This window comes from Patagioenas fasciata, chromosome 11, assembly GCF_037038585.1.
Source record: "Patagioenas fasciata isolate bPatFas1 chromosome 11, bPatFas1.hap1, whole genome shotgun sequence".
Taxonomy (NCBI): Eukaryota; Metazoa; Chordata; class Aves; order Columbiformes; family Columbidae; genus Patagioenas; species Patagioenas fasciata.
This window is the reverse complement of record NC_092530.1, coordinates 10,879,484-10,898,227: the sequence shown is the minus strand read 5'-3', so window position 1 is coordinate 10,898,227 and position 18,744 is coordinate 10,879,484. Positions and strand designations below refer to the sequence as shown.

At 42.3% G+C, this 18,744-nt stretch overlaps 1 protein-coding gene across 5 annotated transcripts in view; it reads right to left on the bottom strand.

The window, feature by feature from the left end:
* Positions 1-18,133, bottom strand: part of STAG2 (STAG2 cohesin complex component) — a 75,529-nt gene extending 57,396 nt beyond the window's left edge. For 2 of the 5 annotated variants that reach the window (XM_065846111.2, XM_065846114.2), the window contains exon 1: positions 17,915-18,132. The gene's annotated coding sequence lies outside the window, so the exon portion shown is untranslated. Of the gene's footprint in view, positions 1-16,586; positions 16,608-17,441; positions 17,640-17,914 lie in introns of those variants that run through there. The other 3 variants (XM_065846115.2, XM_065846113.2, XM_065846112.2) reach the window with 3 other exon arrangements.
* Positions 18,134-18,744: the final 611 nt, after the last annotated feature.

The following is an 18,744-nucleotide window of genomic DNA, read 5'->3' as shown; positions in this document are numbered from 1 at the left end:
ATGAGAGGAAGAGCATAAGCACAAGAAGATCTTCTTTACAGGACAGTCAAAAACTGCAGTGTGATACTTAAAGTCACACCATCTTCCAGGTTTCTGCATAAACATCTGCCTTCTGTGCCAACAGGTCACAGAAGTACACTCCACAAGCCCTCTGACTATTGCTTAGGCTTGGACAAAGTAGCATCAGATCACCCAGTCATGAAAACTTGATGTATATTGGACCGAGGCACACAACTTCATTTCTGATAAGTCTGTACAAGCATATAATGCCAGATCTGTCCTGGACAGAAGATACGGGATTCATCATTAAACCTGCTTGAGAATTATAGGTTAATTTTATAAAAGGTAGAATAAGTTAGCATCTTCCTAACATGGAGCTGTGGCATTTTTTTGATTCACTGACACTTGAGAGTGCTACCAGGCCTTTTTCACACAAAAAAAAAATCATCAAAAATATTGGTTTGTACATTATAAAACATTAACTAACTGAAGCAATACTAAAACCAGTATTAAAAATAACAAAAGAGCTTACTTTATCCAGCACCAGCTGAATGTTGTGCTCTTTAAAAGAACACCTATATGGATGGGGAAGGAAAGGAGAGATGCACAAAGCACAGAGCACATAGCTTTGAACGGCATTGCTGCTTAAAAGTATTCAAATACAACAGTATTTTAAAAGGAAAAGCAACCTTCTTACGTGGCAGGAAAAAGTACCTCCAAGAGTAAAGAAAACACATTATTTGTCCAGTAAAACCAACACAGACTATGACAAACCAAAATACTGTAGTATATACCCAACAGTAAAGCAAAGTACTATTTCCAATCATCTTACCAAACACCGTTTACTGAATTTTCCCTGAAGACGCTTCTTGCTGCCTTAAGTTTGCATTTCCTTCAATGTTGATTTATCATTGTAATGTATCATTAAAACATTCTAAACAAGTATTTTCTTACATGTTAAACATTAATTTATACTTCCCTCAAACTGAAGTTATTTTCCTCTCCCCTCTCACTCCATATATACCCATACAAGGACATTCCTTAGCATTGCTTTCTCAAGATTTGAGGATCTAGGAACAACACTGGTGAAACCTATTTTTCAAGTAACTTTTTTGCATTAACCATTCTGATTTGCTATAAGATATCGCTTCTGAACGTGACAACTGCAACAGTTAAGCATTTGTATGATGTCCAAAATAGCAGTATTTTTACAGCAATATGCAGCTTATACTGTTTGACAGGTCTAACTGATTAACTCCATCATCTACGTGTTGCCTGAATAAACTGCAGAACCTTGCTCCAATTTGAGTATAATCTATTCCCAGATTAGCAGCTCAGAGAATCACTTAAATAGAAGTAACAATATGGTGAAATTGTAGCAGTCCGAAAACACAGATACCCCAGATTTCCAGCACTCTAGACTATATTCTACTATATTGTGATACACAAGTCCCAGTGTACAACCTACAACACATACTCTTCAACTCTGAATGTCATTAAGTCTTCTGTGCAGAAACTACCAAATCCTAAAAATTAAGTATATATTTAAAACCATCGTGCTCTCCAGCAGTTAAAAGCTTTACGCTGTTGTTATTGAAAACTTAAAATATAAAATGTGTTACACATACATCACACAAAGTCCTTTTTTAAAACTTAAACACTTCTACTAGTTCCACTCACTTCTGTTTCACAATCTTTGCCTTTTATATGCCTTCTCAAATTGTCATTCACCCTGGGAAAGGGAAGCTGCTCAATGGAAACAACTTGGCCAAGTACTAGTAATTTCAAAATTTTTTCCAGTATTCCTTTCAATTATCAACTGAGAGTCCACTTTATACTAACTTGAACAAACTGTATTAACTGTATCTATCCCTTTTTTTGCTAAATAATGAATGAAACTACAAATAATAACCATGTAGTTCAATATGACGACAGACTGGTTGCTACTGGTAAAAGAACAGTCCCACTGCCCCCTTCTCCCTGCATTTATTTCTGGCCACATCTCATAGTCAAGGGCACTTGTCAGACCCTTTGTTGAGCAACAATCTATTAATTTCTTTTTGAATGAATTGCCTTTCCAACAGTTTAGTAAACTGAGCTGGCTCAACAAAAGATTCCTGTGGTTGGTGCAAGAAAACGGTTCATTTTAAAATCAGTGAGATACTAGAGCAGACATGACCTACTATCAAATTTCGTCAAAGGAAAAAAAAAAAAAAAAGCGAGATGTCCATACTGTTCTGGTGGGCTACAACTGCTTTAAAAGTTGTCATGCACTGCTCCAAATCCAGCTTACCCTCTGGCCACAGCACTACAATGCACACTTAGCACAGGGCCCAAACACCTGTACCACCGTCATCTAGTCAGCTATGAAACATAAAAGCCTGGCCCCAACATGCTGCTTTTCAAATAATAACAAAAATTTGTAACTCAGTATATTTTGTGGTGTCTGAATAAATGTTCTGAAAAGTAAAGAGCTGGTCACCTTTGCCTAAACCCTATATAAAAGGGCAATGAAAGCTGCAGAGATGTGACAGAAATAGAAGACACACACCTCTGCTACCAAAGGGCCACCATTTTATCAAGGACAGCCAAGAGTGGGTTGATTTATATGATTTATTGCTATTACGATGTTTCTTGGGCATATCAGACATAATTAGAATCTGCCAGGACTAGCTTTATTCAATCAGACAGCACTCACCACTGAGTAGTTTAATACTGTAAAAATACATAATAAGAACTAGTTCTATTTCTAATGATTTTCTTCATTGATCTGTGTAGCTTCTAAAAATCACACTATTACTAGAAAACAAAGAAAAAAAAATTTTTACTATGTTTATGCCCAAGTTGGTTTGACTAACTTTTTTTTTCAGATAAGTTACATAGGAATATAGATTTATTCAATTTTAACTAAGATCAGAAGAATCCATAGAACAGCACTAGGTCTGTTTATGGGATACTTATGCATGCTATTAATTTTTGTGTAACACTACTTTTTTTTTTTAAAAGGCTAGTTACATTTTAAACACTTAGTGGAGGTCAAATATCCCAGATCCATTTAAAGCTACTGAACTTTACAACAAACAAAAAACCTCATTAACTAAAACTCAATCACAAATTAATACATAACAATCTATTCAAAATTAGTGAACTGATTGGTCAAAGAGAAAATGTAAAAGGAAGTAGGAGATCAAACCTTGTTTCACAGACTTTTTCTCTCTGAAATTTACAGTCAGTTTTTCACGTGTTACAAGTTACAATTCAAACTTCCTTAAGGACTAACAATTTTGTTCTCAAAATTCTGCAAACTGTATATTACCAGAGACTATATAGTATTGTCAGACTAATTTTTACTTAAATTTACAAAATTTCCCTTTTAACTCTGTTAAACGTTTAAGACCAATATGCACTGTTCACCACATCATTTTCCTTAGTGATCTGTAAGTATCTCCAAGATGCAGCACGAAGCCACAGAAGTATACAGGTCAGTCCTGGTGCAGCAAACAGAAGCACAGGTTTAGCACAGGACCCCACCTATACTAAAACGGCCCTCATCTCAGTATTTCTTCCCATTAGTCCACACTGTTTTCAGCACACAATTTATTGTATAGAGCTGTTCTTGCAAATTTATGTTTAACTGCCTAAGGAAAAGTTGGAATAACAAAATCTTGAAGTTTAATTCAAAACTGCTGAAGCCTCTCTTTAAAAGGATGCTTAACATGAAAATATACCTAATGTAATTTGCAAAGATGCACATTTATAAATTCATGCATATTACAGCTGTAAACTACCCGAAGAAAATAATATTTTACAGATTCTTCAGAAGAAAAACAAGCAGTAGAAAATCTGGGTAATAAAAGCTAAAATGTACAACCACATAACTTTCTATAAAAACTGCCACTCAAAGGGGGCATTTTTATGAATTACATCTCTGTTTTAAATACATACGCTGATTTTTCAGACACTGCTGCAGCAAAATACTTCCAGGCAACACACTAGCCATTTATAGCTGAGCAACAGTTTAGACAAAACCCAATATAATAGCAATTTTCAGAGTAAGGAATCCTAGTAAAAAAGTACATAGTTACTTTGGTTTTGGTGTTGCGAGAACTTTAATCAGAACACTAACAGTTTGATGAATTTGTCATACCAGTTATATTTAATTAATATCAGTTAACTGAACACTAACATTTATACTGACAAGACACAGACAGGGAAAACCTTAATAAGTGTTTAGTACAGGTATGCAGTAATTAATTTTCAACTCAAGACTATGTTTTAAGATGAACAACAGAGCTTTTAAGCAGCAAGCTCAGAATGAACATCATTCTCACAGTATTATTTGTTATGAATATGCTATGGCTCCCCAAACTGGAAAGAAATAAACCTTAATCTAGCAGAAACAAAAACTAGCCCAGAAAAGCTTGAAATACCACACACGAAATGAATGAAATGCCATTCTTTCCAGCAGTCAGCATCCTGCAAGGCACAGACCTCCCGAAGAGTAGTACTATACTCTATTCGTAACCTTCTACACAACACTAAACCAGAAGGTTAAGAGTGACAAAAACAGTATGTTAATAAGATGATAAAGATTATTCTTAACTACACTAGTTACAGCTTTTCGTCCTTTTGACATCAAAAAGTAGGGGTCATAACTGGCTGTTACTGATTTATACTGACAGAATTTGGGCTCAAATGCTAAATAAAGATTAGTTAGTATTTGCAGAAGACTTTGAACATACAAAATGCTATGTAAGTAGCAAGTATTAAGTCTTCCCACACACTCATTTTGGCATGTCTCCAAGCAGGGAAGTCCCACAGCAACATTTCAACAGCAGTAAGGAGAAAGAGCGAGCTCGGGCAATGGCAGCTATATTCACAACAGTCCTTCTAAGGAACACCTGCAAAACTGGGTAGAACCAATGCCCACCAGCCATGCTCAATGCCCTCTAAAAATTCAACACCAAAAGAGTAACTCCTGTTCCAACATGGTTTATATAAATGGATACCATAAAACCCAAATCTCTACAATCCTCTGTACAACCCAAACCATGTACAACACTCCAAAAATTTTGTACATGTGGCTTTTCCGTTGCTAGTATTTCCAACTAGACTACAACTTCACAAAGCAAAATCACAGCCTACAGTGTAGCTGTCAGTTTGATTATTCACATAGAAGCTTATGTTCAACAAATCACAGACCAGTTTCCCCAAATCTAAACTCTAAAATGGTGAGGAATTAAGCAATTAATCACTTTGCAGTCATTTCTGATCAATAACAGTAAAGCTCTTACCAAAGACCTAGAGAAGAAAGCTGACATCTTCTTAGTTGGGAAAATATAATGAAATTTTAAAATAATAAAATAAATAAAATAAAATTAAAATATTCCATATTGTAAAAAACACTGCTAGTTTTCTACCAAAAGCAGAAGAAAACAAAATGCTCTGAACTGAGCCTAACGTGAGGCAGAGAGGAGAGGCATGCAATGTGTTCAGGCATCATCTGGTCTATTTCTCAGGTTCTCTGAAGGACAATATTAATATTTTATGAGACTAGAAAAGGGTATGTCTGGTTTAGTTACCAGGTATTCCTGGAGATGAGACCTGTAGCCTCAGCATGCCCCAAAAACTCAGAATCCAAGAGGGAGATGAGTCAGGAGGGATGGGACTGCAGGTCACTGCACAGGATGGTCCACATTCTGTAAAAAGGCCAAAGCCAGACCTCACATACAGAATTGGCACCGCAGCTTCCATAAACCACGGAACACTGGAGAGTGCAAAGGCTCATAATAAGATCTAACCACAACAAGCTGGTAAGCATCCAGCTGAAGGAGGAGGTCTAGCAGGGTTTTGACAACGGCATCTGATTAACCATGCTAAGGCTGGAAGAAAATCTTGCGGGGAGGAAATTCTTTTATAACCACTCTTAAATCTTCTTACCCCTTCTGTCTCATTCCAAGTGACACCTGCACAGCTTCCAACCAGCGCATAGACTGAAACCAAAGAAAAATGTGCATGATCTTCCTGTCTGCATAAATTAATACAAATCAACAGCAGTCCTGAATTTCCTTGCATAGTTCCTAACTGTTCTATGACAGACTTCGTAACATTACAGAAAATAAATAAATAAATAAATAAATTAAATGGAGATCACTACAAAGATTAGAGGATCACTTTTGAAACTGGCATATTGCCAAAATGGTTTTTAGGAGTAAGATCAGGTAGAAAAGTAGCAAATGACAGCAGAAGTAAAGTTTTATTTTCCTGGGTCTAGAGTTACAGTAAATATTACCACTACTGTTGGAGCAGGCAGCTGATAGGACCCTTCAACAACCAAACTACTGCCAGGGCAGTCCCCTTGAATTCTACATTCTCACTGGCCAAAAGCTGCTGTACCCTTTTCCATGTAGGAGCAGCACCCATTTGAGTCCACAGAGAACTACTCTTCTTCACAGTTTAGCTCCTTAAACCAGTTCACCTATGGGTTCAAACAGGCAGAACACACCCACATAAGGCAAACAACCCAAGCAGGTGGCCAGGACACAGAGACAAAACCACCCTTCTAGCAGCAGCTCACCACATGGTGATGGCACATCTTCAGCAGCTTGAAGGGAACAAGTATGGAAGGAAGATGACCATGAAAGAGGGAGGAAACTACGCACATGCAGTTATGTTTAAAAATGACTGCCAGTTACAAACCTGCCCCAATTCTGTTCTTTCACATCAGCTAGGTACCTAGTCTCTCCACCAACTACCCTCACGGTGAAAAACAACTCTACATTGTCAATGGATTGCCAGCTTCATTTCTCTCCTCCAGATCTCACCTCAAAAGGCTTTAAAGATAATTTTTTCAATTCCCAACTTTATCAAACATACAAGACAAACATTTGCAACCTTCCACATCTGATAGAATAACATATTCCAAGATTAAAATTTTACATAAATGCAGTTTTTTATACTTGATATGGCTAATAACTCAATGCCAACATATTCCACAACAGAAACTAACAAAGAGAGGGCAGTGCAACAGGACATAGAACATACTTTTGAAATGCTTCTAGTAAGCATCAACATATTCTTATACTTTTCTGTCTTTCCTAACTTCCTTGGTATCATTTTCTTCATTCTGGTAATTTTATCTTCTAGAATGCTTAATTCCTTATGTACTGTCAAATAGTCGTTACTGTAAATGAAATGAAAACTTCACTAAATTTCTTAAATCTCCAAGCTACTAAGAACAAGGACTCAATTAGAATTTTTCCATGCTTCTCTTCACTGGAGATAGCGGAAGACTAAGCCCATTTGTAGGATTATCCAGGAATGCATAAATCTTCTCTGTAAACAAAACTTCCGTAACCAGTTTTGAATGCAAGGTATGCTACACATACTTTATACTCCCCTGGCACAAAGACGAAAGAACTTGAGAATCAGTTTTACACAGATTATACTGCATTTCAGGTCAATACAAAGAATCTTAATGGGCCTGACCTGCTGTATATGAAGAGGATGACTTACTGCATTTTCTTCTATTCACAGTGTTAATGAACAGAAAGTTTCTAAAAATGTTCTCTCGTTTTCATATCATACTGACATACACAAACTGTGTCTGCCCACCTTGGAAAATTTTTGCTTAGCAGCAACTACTACTCTGAGGCACCAATATAATCTAAGTACATAACTTTTTTAACTTTCATAAAACTATCGCATTGCTGAAGAGAAATTCAGCAGTATAACCAGAACGACAATGCAATTCAGCAAGAGAAATATAATGCCTAAAGGCTTTTTTTGCAGTTATTTTTCAACGGTCAAGCCACAGGTCTTCTAGTTCACAAAATCTGTTCTAACTCACAGCAGAACAGTAATATGGCATATACATATTGCTGCATCAGCGATACTTTTTAATTCATAAACATCTTAATTAAACAAATACCAATATGCATGCATCAGTTTTGAAAATAGAGCTTATCAAAGCAAGCCAAACGGAAGCCCACTTAATAAAACAGGAGCACCTTAAACATGGAATTATTCAAGACAAAAATGCAGTACAGCAGCACAGGCAAAAGAAAACAAACATTTTTCCATTATCATTGATGCATTTGTCCTAATAAATCATTTCTATGTTGTGTAAATCAATATGCAAAAGCCAGTTTCACCTCTTTTTGGCCAATCATTTATCAGGCAAGTAAGAACAGACCTATAGCAGAGAAAGAGACTTGTGCAGCCTTCCCTTCTGGTTACCATAGTTTCAAATGAACTGTAGATTTCTTATGAGAAGGAATAAAAATATCATTGCTTAAATATGAAAACCGCCAGATAAATCATGTTGATCAGTGTATGAACACCACCTAAGTGAACAGGTAGGTGCTCAGGGAAGGCAGTTCTATTTGCAAGACTTCGTCATAGACACAGTAGCAAAGCTTGAAGGTGGACAACAGGCGAAGAATAAAGACAGTAAACGCAACCAGAGGCAAGAGGAAAGTAGATACCAAAAAGTAATCCCTGTAGCCAGTGACCTCTCTCTTTTTCAATAATTCTCAATAAAAACCAAATCAGTTCTAAACCTGGTCATCAGCTTCCCACACCTCCATCTTGAAGGAATACATTCCAAACATACTGGGGGTGGAAGGGTATGAATCTTTATAGGAATTTAAGATCACTTTAAGACCTGAAGTAATAAAAAAATAATAATAATTAAGAAAAAAAAAAAAAAAACACAAAAAAACCTAAACAACCAAACAAAACCCACAAATAACTAAAATACCAACAAGCATCCAATAAGAATAGCATAACGGGTTGCCAGAAGGATCATGGAAGCTCCATCCTCTGAGATATTCAAAACTTGAGTGGACAAATTCCACAACAACCTGGCCTAACTGGAAAAGCTTTAAGTAGGAGGCTGGACTAGATCTTCAGAGGGCCCTTCCTTCCAATATGATTCTGTGACCTACAACACAAATAAGGAAGCAACTGCCCATTCACAATGCAAAGCTTTATTTTATGTGAAGTTAAAAATAAAATATTTGGGATATGGTTTTCAACCAGGTACATAAAGCAACAATAAAAATAAAACAGTATATGGCAGCACAACGAACTGGAACTTTCCTGTAATAATATAGCTCCCATCCCAAAATAATACAAAATTTCAAACATACTTTAAAAATACTTACGTTATAAATCAAATTATGAATATCACAGTCTTTCCTCTGCAACTATATTTAAATTGTATTTTTTAGTCTAAACCAAGATACAATGGTCTGTATCAATCCTACTTCCTGTATGCCTGCCACAAACAGCACTGCAATAGCCAGACTGCGGCCACTGGCCATCCTCATTTTGAAACAAGTCTTTACCAAGTTTCCCTAGTTTTATTCCTTGGGAAAAAAAAAAAAAAGCCCACAACAAACACGTAGTTAATCAGCTCTCTGTTTCTAAGAAGATCAGAAGTTAAATGAAGACCATAGCCAGTGGTCAGGATGCAGTGTCTTATTACTCAAATTAAATTAGTTGGCCACTATATCCATAAGTATTTAACAAAAAAAAAAAAAAAAAAAAATAAAGCTACACCAAATTTATTCCAGAATTCATGCCATACCAAATCACCTTCAAATTAAAAACTAGACATCTCAAATGCATGCTTCATGAATTACAAAACTGTGCTCCTGACATTACTGCTGACATTGTTTTTTAGTAACCTCAGTTAGCTATATATTCAACTGCCCACAGGAGGATAATTAAAATAACATATATTTTAAAAAACAAAAAAAGTATCTTGAATATTCACATCTCTAATCCACACAAACTCTCCTCGTACTGAACACTCCCTGTTGTAGATTACATGCTGACAAATGAAATCAGACAATTACATTACTTGCATATTATCTGCTTGCTAAGACTTGATATGGTCCAAATTTCCAGAGTTGATCCTTCTTAAGGGACAAACTAGCAGTTTTATCTAAAGGAATAGCAGGTAATTGCATGAAAGACAGAAAAGGCTTATCTTGAACAGCTTATTTTTATTTGCAAAGTAAAAGTCAATCTTTTTTTCCCAGATGAGATGCAGCAAGGAAGATATTATTTCATAAAACTCATGGCTGAAATCCTACGTTAAGTAAAAAAATGCAATTCAGCCATAATCAAGAACTGCAACATTACCTCCAAATGAAAAATATTCATCTCTTTCTAGACAGATCACATGTATAAAGCAACAGGAAAACACCTGCATTAAGTCCTCTTTGCTACGTGACTGCATGTACTACATCACCATACCTTCCCAGGAAGCATCAAACTGGCAAGCACGTACACTGAATGACACCTGTCACTCAGTGGGAGCAGGGAAGGGAGACACTTGGGGCGTCTGCAGGTAAGGTGAGTCATCCCGCACATCACCCAAAGCTCACCCGCTGGCCAGAAGCCAAGCAGCATTTCACCAAACCTTGCAGCAACTCAAGGCCAATTTTGGAACGCAAACCCAACTAAACAAAAGATGCATTCCTAAGGTTTGATGTTTCTTTTTTTAACTGGTCAATAGTTTTGGAAAATTTTAGTGCTTTCTGAAATGTCAGTATGCTTGATTTCTTTCCATGATTTTGCTAATAGAAAACCCTGATATTTGCACTCCATCTATAGTACTTATTATCCATCTAGACCACTGCAGACATAGATATTACATGGCAATACACACCATTTAAGACCTTTTTCAAAATATAAGCAAAAATCATTGGCTTACCCTATCAAGCCTAAAACAATGGGAACAGATGCAAAAATACTTTCCTCTCTAGGAGTCACCAGAAGCACTAACAAAAATCTGCTCTGGAAAACAAATATTCTTCCACTGAATTCTAGTGCCACACACACTCCCTTCTAATCCAATGACTAACCTTTACTGAAATAGAAGCACAGAAAACTAAAATGCATAAAACGTGTGAGGGCAGGACTAATATAATAAGCCATCAGATTCAGAGTCATAAGAAAATAAACATTCATCTACCTGCCCCCTATAACCACGCCCCCCCCCCCCCCCACCAAACACACTCATCTCTAGATAATTGTCTTTGGGTAGGTATCGTGATTAACTTCTCAATCACAGATCACAATCCACCTTCCAATATATGACAACCTTCTAACATCTACTCACTCTTCCTATTACATTCTTTTTCAAAAATAACTCCTCCAGAGAGGGATGTTATAGCTAGTTACACAATCAAAAAATGTACAGAACAGACAACAATAAAGTACATGCCTGGACATAAAGTGTGTACCTGCATAAAGCAGTTACATGACAGATAATTTAATTTCCCTCTGAAGTCACAATAAGACAAACAATAACTGCATACAAATGCAGTCCTGTATGCACTTCATTTCTGACACAAATTGAGATTAAGAAGTTTCCAAGCAGACTACACCTGCACTCCTCCATGTGACTGTAGCCAATAAAGGCTAAAAAAGGACTAATTGTCACACGAAAGTCAAGGGGATCAAATTTTTCCCCATATCCCTATCTCCAAAATTGCATGCCAGATCTCTCCTCAGATCCGATCAGTCGAGGGAAAATGTTTGAGAGATGAACAAAAAGAAACGTCTTGCTTCCCCTTCTTCTCTACTCAAGATCTCACAGATCAGTGATTTTCTTAATGGTGCAACACTTGGGAGACACAGATACTAAAAAGGGGTAGAGTAAACTGTGAAATATTGCAATGGCATAACCCATCAAATTTAGGACTCTGGTCTAGTCCTAGTGATCCTGGCCATCAAAATGAGAGGATCGAGAGAAGAAAATACAATTTTTGTGTTGATATCTGATCTCAAGACAGAACCCAATCAGCACTAGCCCTACATTTGTCTGTGGTAATCTAAATGAAGGCCATGTTCAGAAGTTTCCCTTACTTTGTATTTACTCGCCAAAATAAAAAAAAAATAAAAAAAAACCCAACTTCACCAGATTTTTATGAACTGCAACATGAGAAAACTTAAAGCTCCTAAACTCTAAATAAAACAACATACAATTAAAAGTACATTTTAAATCTCCAATTCTCAAAACAGAAGTTTGCACTGTATCACTCATAAGTAAATATCTGACCCTGTTAAAAGTCTCATCAGATTTCAAGGCTTACCGTTAAATCACAAAGACACACACTTTTGGAAAGTGGATTTTTTTTTTTCCCCAACATAAAAAGCCAACTGAAGTCACTGGACTGATCTCCAAACTTTAAAACTATTCACAGTGGTGGAAGAGTTTAACTGGTTTATTCCAGAAAGTAGTCTTTAAGAAAAAACAAAAGCTAGAGCAAGAGATTCAGTCATGCTGATGCAATACTGCAAAGGTTACCAAAAGGTTTTCTCTTCAAAAGTTCATCTACCAAAACAAACACCAATGTCTTCCCATCCTCACAAAACACCCGCTGAGCACAACTCCCCACAAGGCCACTCCAGGACCCCCCCAGCACCCTCCAAGGCACAAGGTAGCCAGTGTAGCAGCATAAGCCTGGCCCACATGAAACCACCACTGACCTGACAGATGCAGATCAAACCTGAACAGACTGAATTGAGTAACTCGGCACACTACACGCTCCTTTCTTGCAGGAAGGACTCTAATATCTCGACCAGAGCATTTAATCTGCCTATAGCCCCATTTAGTTCCACCTCTGTCTGTGGCCAACAGGACAGAAGGGTCAGGAGGCAGGAAGAAGACTAGAGCAGACCAAACCAAAGGACTGCCAGGGCCTGTGACCGAAGAGCTGTGGGCCCACAAAGCATTCCCATTTTCACTTATCTTTCACTTCAAAAGTGGAGGTGATCTAAAACATTGGATGGCCTTGAATCTGAACCAAGGCAATAAGCCTCTATGTCACTATCCAAGTTTTTGTCATGCATATGGAAAAAAGGTCTTTCCATTACTCCATAGATTTGTTGTGTACAAGCTTCTTATTCTCCAAGCCAAAGCTCCAATTCCCTGCTCACCCTCAGTTTCCGAAAGGACGAAGTTATCACTTAATTCTCGCCTCTTCTTTGTCAATGATCCTCATATAAGGAAGCTAAACTTTTCAGAATATGAATGTTTTAAGCGATACTGAGAAAGTGAGCAGAGCTTATTTAAGAATATTAAACTGATATGTTGATGGCTGCTATCAATCACTTTTCTCCATTACAAAACAATTACTGAAGCAAATGAAACTCTGGGAAATTCTAGCATCCAGCTCACAGACATGCAATCTACAGTACATTCCTTTTCCTGTATGTTTTCTTAAATCCTCACATACAAAAAAACCCCAACCAAAACAAAACAAAAAAAAAAAAAACCACCACTGCACACCACCAAAACCCAAGTACAATTTTAGAATTTCACACCTACAATATTCTCCTAAGTTTTCAAATTAATAGGAGAAGATATTACGACACTGTCGGCATACCACACCGAGTTCAGAACCTCATCTCATTTGACAAAACACAGCGTTCCAACAACAGAACCAAGAAGCGTAAGTAACCTGCAGAAATATTTGCTTGCTTTTGGGGATTCATTTGGTGAAAATAAGCAACCAAAGTGTTTAAGGTTTCTGTAAAACATACAACCTGTTTACACTGTCACACAAGTCCCAGAAAATCTAGTATCTCCTACAGCATTTGACTGCAGCAAAATCAAGACAGTAACATCACAAATGAAAATGACAAATGAGGGCTCTCGTATCATCCTAAATTTGAGCCATAAGTGACAAAGAGCAATCTAATTAAAAAAAATTCATAATGCTCTGATGTGTTAAGATTATTTCATGATTTGACAAAACCTAATGCAGTTGTTCCCACCAACCAGAGCATGTACTTTCAAGTGGTTTGTTGCCTGCGGCTATTTTCTACAGGAGACTGTATTAGCATGTAATATTCAAGAGAAGCTGTTTGCATGACATTTTTAAAAAATAATTCAGTTGCTGTTGATATGTTATACTGAAATAAAATAAAAATAAAGAGAGCATTTAACTGACAATTCTATTTACGCTCCTTTCAAGTGGAAATAATTTCATTCTGCACATTTATGCCTTTAAAGACTGTAACATGTAAAGATGGAATGTGATATATTTATGGAATTCAAGTTAGATTAACAGCCAGTTAATTGAATATTCCTATTTTAAAAATGGAATGTTCTTCAAGTACTAAAATGTATTTTTAAACCAAGTATTTTAATAAGCTATGAACCTATCAATTTTTTTGTCATTTCACAGAATTCATTTTTTAAAAATATATTAAAATATCACAGCATCATTAATTTGAAACAACTTACCCCAACCAATAATTCCAGCTTTTGATTGCAAAACATCAAGACTTCACATCTAAAAGAAATGGTCTGTACATAAATTCTGACTAGTCTTCTTAAATACAAGCTCAACAAGTCCTTACACTGCTCTTTGACTTTACTCAGCAATATCTTCCCAAAATCGTAAATGGATGAAAAAGCTCCAAAAACATATCTCTGGCCCAAGTACATGTTGGGAGATATCCAAGCGCTAAGAAGTTTCACAGGAAAATTAAAGAATCTCTCCCATTCCCCAGTTCCATGCCTGGTTTATTTGCTTGAATTTACACTTATACAACATTGAATGTTAAGTTTACCACAGCTAATTCAATATAAACAACAGCAAAGGAAATTAACTGATTTCTCCCACAGGTTGCAAAGAGCCCACCTGTAGATGACATGGTAAAACATCACTGGTTTTGTTAAGAAGGACCTACAGGAACCTCATCAGTTAAGGTGCAAAACCCATCTATTAGATATGGGAATTAATTCATATTTTTCTCCTTTCAACTTTGAAGCTTTCTTAGTCTTTGTTTAATTAATCAGAGCAGTATGGGCATTCTACCCCACTCAGCTCCAGCACTGAAAGCAGAAAAAGATGAAGGTTTATGCTAACAGCACGCCAGTGGCCTTCTCATATCTTGTGTCATTTTGTAATGAAACTGTCATCATGGTTATAAGGGAAAAGATACAGTGTTACCCAGCAAGGAGCTCCACACAAGATCTGGGGCATGGTGACTCTGCAACTGATCACCACCAAGATTTAACTGCAAAATTATGAGTTGGGCATAATGACCATGTAATACCAAGAAGCTAGAGATTAATGTCTGTCAATTGCACAATCACTTGGGCTATTTATTTACCTGCACGTAACCAACCAGCCTGCACAGGGATGTTTTCTAAATCCTGCACAGTTCAACACAATATAAACACTCCAGAAGTAACAGTAAATACATTCATAAATAATGGCTTTAGGGAAAAGAATATAAAAAGGGGGGAAGTTTGTTTCAAACGGCCAAGCATTATAAACGAGAAAGAAGCCATCAATCACAAATCGAGAATGAACGGCCAAGAGTTCACAGTGTGACCTATGTTTGAAGAACACTCTACTGCAGGAAATCCTAGTAACTCTTCTTCCAGGTCATTTAAACTAGGATTGAACAAAACTCCCAGGCAGCAGAAACACAGTCATCCAACGGCTTCGACGGACGCGATCCAAAACGCCTTGTCCTCACCGTCCCTCTCCACAAACCAAACAGAACCGGGAAGACGCGGAAGCGTTTCGCGCGGCGCTGCCCTCCCCGCGGCACTCCCGGGGCTCCGGGGCCCGGCGGGGTGCGCGCCCGAGCTGCCCGCCGCGGGGCGCGGGAGGAAGCGGCCGCCTCCCGCCCGGGCGCTGGCCAATGGGCGGCGGCAGGCGGGCGCGGCGGCGGCGGCCCCAGGCGGCGGCGGAGCAGGCCCCGGCGGGGCCGCGTGTGACGCACTTCGGTAACCCGACTCCCCGCCCCCGGCACGAACCGCCGCGCTGACATGGCCCCTCCTCACCCCACCGGAGGAGACGGCAGCGGGGCGCAGCGCAACCTCGGCCGCCCCGGGTTACCTCCGGGCACTGCTGCTGCGGCCGGCCGGGACTCACGCTCCGGCCGGAGGGAGGCGAGGGAAAACGCGGGGTCACACGGGCGATAAGGCGGCTAACGAGGCCGGACACGCCAGGGTGTGGCTGCGGGGAGCACACGGAAAGAGAGCACTGAGCCAGCGCGGGAGGGGGGAGGCGGCAGCGTTTGTTACTCAGGCTTCCAAAAAGTAATAAAACAAAACAAAACACACAGTAACTACAGCACCGGACTCGGCGGTTATTGAAACTTTGTGTTAAGTCCAAACACCACATCCCGTGGGAAAACAACAGCAAGAGCCGAGTGAAGCGAAAGAGGGAGACGAGCGCCTTCACTCCCCGTTCTCGGGGGTGAAAAGAAAAAAAGAAAAAAATGAGGTCGGTCGGTCGCGGATTTCCACGGGACGAGCGGATTACACAACGCCACCAGCGCGGAGGAAGGCAAGAGGCGGCGGGAGGCCGGCGGGGCGGGCACCCAAAGCCAGCGCACCCCGGCTCGGGGCTGCGCTCGGACAGGGAGAAAAAACACCCGAAAAAACAGGGCCGCCCAGTACAGGCCTCTGCTGCTGCTCTCGCTCCCCCGTCCCTCCGAGTCCCTCACCACAGCAACAACTGTGTATATATTTTTTTAATCCGTTCAGAGAAAAGAAGCGCCCAGAAAAGAGAAACACCAGGAAAGCTCTTGCTTCCTACCTGGGCAGGGTTCAGCTCAGTTCAGTGCGTGCCGAGGAGGAGGGGGCAGAGAAGCACTATCTAAAACAAAAGTGGCGCCAAAACCCCCCAGTAAGAAGCATTCTTCTTCCTCCTCCTCCCCCTCCCTCCCCCACCAGGGCCGGCGAGAGCCCAGCGGGGTTCCTGCAACACGCGGCTCCCGGCATCAGGCGGCCCCGGCACAAGTTGGCAAGCGCCCTTTCTTTAAAAAAAAAAAGAAAAAATTAAAGCAAGCCGAACGGAAACTGCCACAACTCTTCCTCTTAGAGGGCAGCCACCGAAGAGCTCGCCCAAAGTCACCCAGAGGGGAAAACTCGCCCTACAAAGGCATTCCCCGAGCTGGACGCCGGAGGGGGGGGGGGGGGGGTCGCCAATTCTCTCGAAGGAGGCAGCAAAGAGGGGCGGGGGAGAAAGGCACAGGTCAGACCCCACGTCCTCACTTGGGCCGAGGGAACTCGCTGTCGCCAGCTCTCCAGCCCAGTCACTCAGAAAGAGGCAGCCGGAGTTGCCCCAGCTCGACCGAGCCGGGAAAGGGAGACGAAGGAGAGAAACCCCGATCCCCCGGCACTTCACTCCGCGGGCAAGCCGCCGGGAGCGGGCTGGCAGGAGAGCTCAGCTGCGGGAAAGAGGGGGAGCGCTGTCAGGGGTGGGAGTCCCCTCTCCCCGGCCTCCTCCGACACCCACCCCAGGGCACCGGCGGCCGCCCCACCATTTTCTGCTGCGCGCCGCGCGGCCCAGCGCTCTCCGCCCCCCCCTGCTCCGGCCGCAGCGGCTCCGACCCCCTTCCCCTCCCAGCCACCCCCCGAGTGGCCCGGCCCGGCTTGCCCACACACACACCCGCCACACACACAATGCCCGAGTCCTCCATCTTGCCAACAGCCCCTGCTCGGCTCAGGAGAAGGGGGGAGGAGGAGAAGGTGGTTCTCCATTTTAGCTCGCCGCGCACTGGGCCCAGCCTGCCCGCGGCCGGCTCTGGGGACGAGGAACGGGGCTCCGGGTGGGCAGCGGGGCCGCTTTCGGCGCCCTCTCGCTCTCTCACTCGCGCTCCGCTCGCGTCCCCCCTCCCCGCCGGGGCGCGCTGGGAAGGGGGGGTGGGGAAGCGGGGGGCTGGAGTGTTTTCGCGGCTCGGCCCCGCCGTCCTCCATCTTGGCTGCGCGGAGTCCCTGTGGCCAGCAGGCCTAGCGCCCCGCGCCGTCCCCGCAGGCCGGGGGACCGCGGGCCCCGTCCCGGCCTCGCTCCGCAGCCACGCACCGCGATCCCGAGTCCCCCCTCCAAACTTCCAGAAGCTTCGCCGCCATTTTCTAACTTACCTTGCCCAGTGTCGGCGTAGGCAGCAAGGAGGCCCAGGCTCGTAGCTCCGCTCCTATATCCCCGGCCCGGCTGCCGGTTGCGCGCCCGGCCCGGAGCCTCGGCCGCGGAGGGGGTGTTTGGGGAGGGCGCGGGGCGCGGGCAGGTTATTTAATTTGGCGGCGGCGCTGGGGATTGTTTGGGGTGTTCGCTGCTCGGCGGCTGGCGAGCGAATGGAGGACGCAGGCGCCACCTGGCGGCCACCGCGCGGGGCCCGCTCTCCTGGGCGCGGGGCGACACCTGCCGGCCGGCCGCGGCGGCGCCAGCCGAGCGGGGTAAACAAGGTGCCGCGCATGCGCGCGGGCCGCCCGGCCGCTCCCCCACCCCCGCCGGCTGCCGAGCGCGGCGCGGCCTGAGGGGCCGGGCCGGGCTGAGGGGGCGGGGGAGGCAGCGGCCCGGCCTCCTCCGTGCGCGACCGGCGGGGGTGGCGCGGCTGCTGGCTCCATTCTGGGGCAGGATCGGGTAACCGCAGCGCCAATGCGGCCTAAAAAGGAGCTGTGGCTCCGCCGGGGGGACGCGCCCGGGCCTCGCAGAGACGCGGGGCCTGGTGTCCTTCCCCCTTGCAACGCGGCGGGGATTGGGAAATAATTGGGCCCCTCAGTTCCAGAAGGACAGGGAACTGCTGGAGAGAGTCCAGGGCAGCCACCAAGATGCTGAAGGGAGTGGAGCATCTCCCGTGTGAGGAAAGGCTGAGGGAGCTGGGGCTCTGGAGCTTGGAGGAGACTGAGGGGTGACCTCATTCATGGGGATCAATATGGAAAGGGTCAATGTCAGGAGGATGGAGCCAGGCTCT